Source organism: Solanum stenotomum, chromosome 1 (assembly GCF_019186545.1).
Source record: "Solanum stenotomum isolate F172 chromosome 1, ASM1918654v1, whole genome shotgun sequence".
Lineage (NCBI taxonomy): Eukaryota > Viridiplantae > Streptophyta > Magnoliopsida > Solanales > Solanaceae > Solanum > Solanum stenotomum.
In genome coordinates, this window is record NC_064282.1 from 81,379,439 (window position 1) to 81,386,780 (window position 7,342).

Below are 7,342 nucleotides of genomic sequence, written 5' to 3' on the forward strand. Positions count from 1 at the left end.
TCAATTTCAAAAAATTTTGAATTTGAAAAGAATCCTATCACTGTTAAACCGGATTCAGAGTTCTAACTAGAGTTTCTCATCTTCTTCATTGTAATTTTCGCCATTTTTTTTCTTTTATTTTGTATCAATCGTTTTATCTTGCAGCATCTAACATCTAAATAATCTCTAATGTTTTCTTCAGAAGATCCGAACAACAAAGATTTCAATTCTAAAAGGTTGGCTATTCCGATAACCATGACAAGTTCAAGTTCTAGCAAGAAAAAATCGAAGAAGAGAGTACATGCAGCTACTTCAAAAGATCTGAAAACCCTCCAAAAAAGGGGTAGAAAGGTTGCCCCACCCATTGTTCGACCAACATTACCAAATGTAAGCATACATTTTTCCTAATTTTTATCATATATCTTACCCCTGTTTTTCCTAAAAATCTGATGATAAATAATTTTTTTATTTTTTTATTAAGTATCATCTGTGAATCGTGATTTTATTTGGTAACTGTTAATGTATAAAATGTTAAGAGAACTGTATTTAAGTTAAGTACTTAAATCACATTTTTTTTGTAGGTCAGATTTTGGTCACTGTATATAAGTAACAATTCAATTTGTGTACATTTATGTTTTCTTATGAAGTAGTTGTTATTTAGTATCAAATGAAATGAATATTATTGTATATAAGAAAATTGCTTAATTCAACAATTTTGCATCTAGTTTGATTTTTGTACTGTGAATCATAGTTAATGACAAGTCTCCAAGTGATACCTAAAAGAACCTATATTTGTATCACATTGAATTATACAGTATGATTGATTTTGTGTGCATATTATGTCTTCTTGTTTTTTAGTATCATATACTTTTTTATGATTGATAAAAATCATTTATGTAATTGCAGAATGTCAGTTATGTAATTAAACATATTCCAATGAATTGCTTAAAGTTTGGTCCTACCTACAACTCCAATTTTATTAAAGATTTAGTACTGTCAATAAAGGACCAAGGTATTGAGTTATTCAAGGATACCATATTTGCCCCATACCTTAATATCCCTAAATGCAACTATCAAGGTCAGATTACCAAGTGTTTATATTTGTTAGAGATTGAGCAGGGCAATCTAGCTAATGAAATTCACATTCGTCATGCCAAAGGGAATGTCTTGATATTTAGTATCACAGAGTTTGCAATTATTACTGGTTTGAGATGTAAAGGAAATGTCAAAGATTTTAATTATCCAGCTTCAAAAACCAGTAGGCTTGTGCAAAGATATTTTCCTAGTCCAAATTATAATGTGAATAAATGTCGCCTGGTAGATCGTTTTATGCAAGGTGGTTGGGACAACAATGATGATGCCCTTCAGATGGCTATCTTGTTTTTCATTCACACATTTTTGTATTCCCAACTTGGGGATGCACCAATTCCTATTGAAGACTTCTTCATGGTAGAAGATGGTAGCTATGAAGAGTACCCGTGGGGACAAGTGGCTTTTACAAAGTTAATGAAATCTTTTAGACAAGAGCATACACCCACCAAAAAATGTATCGTTTGAATGGACTCCCATAGGCATTGAATGTCTGGATATATGAATGTGCGGCTATACTAAATAACGAGATAGTCGTTAAAGAAGGAAACGGTATACCAAGGATGTGCAATTGGCAAGTTGTTGCTCCAAAGCCCAAATTTGAGATGTTCATGGATACCATCTTTACTGAGGTATTAACTACATAACAACATTTTTACTTCACTTTTTTAAGTTTGCGATACACTATTAATTTGATTTTAATGTTGTTTTACTATTTGTTTGTATAGATTGACTGTTCTAACATACAACCAACTCCTGAGGAAATCAGATCACTTGATTTACCGGATAACAACCATGTACCTTCAACTCGACCAGATTCACCAATTGTTAATAACGAGGAGGTGCAACTGGAGGAGGTTCCTGGTTTTGAAGACTTCTCATCAAAACCTCCGGATCAATTATTGAAGAGATCAACTCGAGTACCTAGCTCAGGATCTACCCCACCCCGCAAAAGAATAAAGGTTGTACATCCACATAAATATAATTTGTCCCACCTCACACAACCATATGAGCAACCAAAACAGTCATTTCAATCTCCAAGTTCAGAACCAAAACAAGCTGATAATGTATCTGGTGTTCCTCATAATATATTCTCTGGAAGAACAATTTTTGACAGTGCAGGAATGGAGGATCTGAAGATGTACATGAAGGGTTATGTAAGTAAACATTAGATTTAAACAATTGTTTATTCATTATTAAATCCATTTTATATGTTTCATTTAAGTACAGGTTGACAACAAATTTGGAGCTCTTGAAAATAAAATTGGAGCACTTGAGGAGTTAATAAAAAGCAATCAGTCTGAATTGCTGAAAGCGGTTGGCGTGAAAGATAACAAAACTGAAAAGGTTGTATTTTGATTTTCTGGTTTCCTTCTCAATTTTATGGTATACTGATTATTTGGGTCATGAAGGATATTGGAGGCGTTTCATCGTCACACATGATGGATGATTATGTAGAGAAAGGTGGTGTTGATTCACAACCCAAGACTGATAAATTCGAGAGAGAAACCATTCCACCCATACAAATGGATTTTGCAACTGTTGATGATGTCGATGAACCTGCTGTGGAGGTTGGAAAAGAAAAGGTTTCTGAAGAGACTGTTCAAAAGTTGTGTATGTATCTGATAGTTAATTTATTAAAACATGTATTATTATGTGTTTTAATCCTTTAAATAGTTTAAGAATATATCATGGTTAATGGTTGATACTTTAATTTATGAAATATATGTTGCTAATTTGTGTATCACTGACTGTACTTTACACTTTACACATTAATAATGTATATGATAATGTACTTCCCAACTTTATGGTATATTGATTTTGCAACTGTTGATGATGTCGATGAACCTGCTGTTGAGGTTGGAAAAGAAAAGGTTTCTGAAGACACTGTTCAAAAGGTGTGTATGTATCTGATACTTAATTTATTTAAACATGCATTATTATGTGTTTTAATCCTTTAAATAGTTTAAGAATATAGCATGTTTAATGGTTGATACTTTAATTTACGAAATATATGTTGCTAATTTGTGTATAACTTAATGTATTGTACACATTATTAATGTATATGATACTATATCTATATTTTTTGTATCATGCACATTACTATTCTAACATTGCCAGATACTTTATTTTGTATTATACTTTAATTGTTTTAACTTGCACATATAAATGTACAAACACAGAAGTATGATACATCCATTAAGGAACAAGTAATGCAAGAGTCAAGTGTGCTTCTACCCACAACACTCTATAATGATCCTTCGGTAAATGTGATTATTCATGATAAGAAAGTAGTAAGTGAAAAGTGTTTTTATTATTATACATTAATTATTTTTGAAAAAAAACATAATAGTATCTGATATTCTCTTTATTAGGATGATGGTGCAGATACAATTCAATAAGAATTCGAAAAACATGCTTCAAATTCAGCAGTTGTTAATACATCGGTATGGTTGTAATTTGTTACTGGAAAATGCAAATAGTTCCCTGATGTGGCATTATTTTTTTTTATGAAAATTGTAATATCTTTGTTATTTACTTGACATCATATAGGATTCTACCACATTGGCCTCCATTTCATCCGGAACCGAATTAGCTGTAGATGCACTTGTATATGGACTTCCAAACCAGCCAATTAATGTCAAACCTCTGAGTGTACTCCACCTAACCGAAGGTGATGGTTTTCTATTTGACAGCCAGATACCCACCCAACGTCCAGGAAATGAGCATGCACCGAATACAAATACAAAAACTCCAGCTCATCGTAACAGAATGCCTTCAAAGGTTTTGCAGTCTCCCTATGTGAATTCTTTTGGATCAAGTTATAAGGGCAAGGAGAAAATAGACGATGACATCCTCCCATACACTCCATTTGAAGATTGTCGTATCACATATTAACTCTCGTCAGATTTAATGCAAGAGTTCTTAGAGTGGATACAAAAGGGACTCCTAAGAACACATGCGAAGAAGTAAGTTTTTTCTTATTAATGTATCTTTATAATAATTTTTTAAAATTAATATTATATTCATTTCGACTTTAATCATTCTTATAGAAAACCATTTGAGGAAAAATATAGAGGCAAATCTGCTCTATTTGGTTTTGACCATATGGATTTTGTTGTCGCATGTACTGCTGACAAGAACTGGTTTTATACTATGTCATATCCAATGAAATGTTGGACTGATCAGGTACGTTAAGCATTCAAATTATGTATATGATACAAATGTAACTTGTTTAATTTAAAATAAAGTATCAGGTTATTGATTTGTTTTTCTTTTTCTTCTATGTATCATTTTTGTTTCAGATTGTGCTGATTCTATAAAAAAAAAATTCTTTATTTTACAGCACATAGATGTAATTTTTTACTATCTACGTAAGAAGTCAAAATTAAGAAGCATGGATCAGTACTTATACACTATGGTCAACTGTTTGTTCAAGTCATATATCGACATTGTATACAAGAGGTATCATTGCTCTCCTGCAGATGATACTTTTAGTACACAGGAACATATTGATCGTGGTGTTACGGTATCTGCTTATGAAAGGTCTATCAAAGACATCATAAGGTCGATCCCAACTGCTTTACCATGGCATCTAGTAGATGAGGTTTATATTTCGGTTAATTGTGGCGAAGATTTTCATTGGGTGTTGGCTGTGGTTGTNGGTTTTCGATCCCAACTGCTTTACCATGGCATCTAGTAGATGAGGTTTATATTTCGGTTAATTGTGGCGAAGATTTTCATTGGGTGTTGGCTGTGGTTGTTTTAAAGGAAAGGTTAATACGAGTGTATGACTCGTCTATGGTATCAAGGAAAAAAGTTTATGCAAAAGTGATAAAGAAGTTGTCTGTAATGCTTCCAAACTATCTTCATGATAGTGGGTTCTTTGATAAAATGGGGAGAACTGATTGGGCATCAATGGAGGCATACAAAGACAAGGAAACTGGTGAACTGTTGGGTCCACAACAGTCGTTTGAGGTGGAATATGTTCAAGACATTATGCAACAACAAAGTGATAGCCTGTTAGTATTGTAAAATAATTTGTTTACTTACATATTTAGTTCACTTTTTTAATGTATCTACTTTTTGTTTGCAGTGATTGTGGAATGTATGTAGCTGCTTTTGCTGAATATTTGAGCGATGAAATCAGCATTCCATCTATAAGTTTTCGGAGTGATTATCTTCGCAATAGATATGCTACACTCTTATGGAAGTATGGTATGGACAAGTTCAAGGCGGGATATGTTAGCGATAACGATGATCCTACAAGGCCGAAGAGTTTCTACACTATACCAGCAGAAGGTGGACTGATTAATATAGAATAGTTATGTTTTAGTATTGTGTTGAAGATACGATTAATTAGTATTTTGTAATATTCCTTCCCTTTCCAACACTGTTTTTTTAAGTATTTATTAATTTGAAGACTGTTTTTGTCAAAAATTGTATTCCAATTTTAATTATTTTTCCAATTTATGTATCTTATACACCAATATTGTCGCTACAATATAACTATCAGATACATAATATATGATACTATATATTCCATAATTGGGTCCACAACTAATTTTCAATTTATTCAGTATCTATTAAAACATGTGCTAGCCTTGATGCAAATCACAAATTATGATAACATATTATTTTCAGATACACAATATCCATTCAATTATTATGTATATGATACACAATTACTATCAAATAATATGTTACAATTGGTACAAAAACAATTAAGTTTCAATATATTTAGTATCATTTAACATGTTGTATCTTGTAACATTGCTTTAAACAAAAAAAAATCAACAAATTTTTATATAAAGATATAAAGGTAATATCCTAATGTGTATCAGATACAAAATATCCAAATAATTATTACTTATATGATACACATTTTATCCAAAATATATTTTGAACTAGAACGTATATGATACTAAATAATTTATCACATAACTTAGTTGTTAGATACAATATGTTATGCACTAGGTATAAAACAGCTTATCGCAATATATTTTAGTATCAAACAACAATTTGTCTCTTGTAACATTTAGATAAAATTAAAATCATACCAAATGATAATATCTTATTAGCATATTCAAAATATCCATAAACTTAGTACACATGAAGCAGGAAAATCCTTAAAAGTTATCTTCAAGAATTTTTTGGAAAGAAAGTACATGTTCTTATATTGTGACCTTCTTGTCCACAACGTCCACAACAATTCGTTTTTGTGCTTAGCTTTTCGTCATGATTTTTCTTCCTCTTTTTTCTTGGTCTACCAAGCATTTTTTTGTATCTTGGTGGCAAAACGACTTCTTTCAAAACACATTCCGGAGCTGTCCAATCATTTTTGTCTGGCATTGGTTCCATTGGAACTGCATAAGTATTTGCTAATGCATCATGTTTATAGTAATCAGAGCAGTAGGGGTGTACATCTTTACTATTCTTCTTCTTCAAAACGGTCATTGCGTGCGCACAAGGTATCTCGTCATGTTGAAATCTACCACATGAACAGGTTTTTCTCTCAAGACAAACAATGTATCTTATCCCACCTTCATACACTGAAAAAATAAACTCAGAAGATGCAACAACCTGCAACTGTTTACAAATTAGAGATATATCACATGTTTTTTCATTTGGTATACACAACAATATAATTAGAAGTAAAGTTAGATACATAATACTTGTAAGATAAATATGTACCTTCATTGTTGCACATTTTGAAGCGTTTATAATCAATATTTCTTCAAATCTCCTCCCTAATGTTTCCTTTGTATAAGATGCTATTTCTCCATTTTTGCAATTCCAAGAACCAAATAGAATTCTAGCTTCTTCCAGAAAGTCTATAACAGGTAGTTGTCGTGCATCAACAAGGCAACCATTGATACATTCAGCTATATTTGAAGTCATCATTCTTCCATGGTTCACTGTTGCATGAGACCTAGACCACCTCTCATACCCAGCATCTTGAAGATACTCCTTTACTCTGCCATCTATTTTTTTCCAATTTAGCCATCAATTTTTCAAAATCCTCTTTTCTATAAGCCTTTGCCATTGAATAAAACAGATCACTTAGTACGGACCTGCTTCTCCTAAAGTTTGAACAAACATTTTTCCAGAGGTGCAATATGCATGCAAAATGAGGAACATTTGGAAAAACAATACTTACACCCTTCTTTATGCTTTCATTTCTGTTAGATACAACACACATTTTATCTCTCTCACCAAATGCATTTTTAAACTGTTGAAAGAACCATATCCATGAACAATCATTTTCCGTGTC

The 7,342-nt window shown here is 32.0% G+C and overlaps 2 pseudogenes; one reads left to right on the forward strand and one right to left on the reverse strand.

Annotated features, from left to right (window-relative positions):
• Window positions 1-234: 234 nt before the first annotated feature.
• On the forward strand, window positions 235-5,393 carry LOC125853623 (uncharacterized; annotated as a pseudogene).
• Window positions 5,394-6,210: 817 nt separating this feature from the next.
• LOC125853650 (uncharacterized) lies at window positions 6,211-7,114 on the reverse strand (annotated as a pseudogene).
• Between the last annotated feature and the right edge of the window lie 228 nt (window positions 7,115-7,342).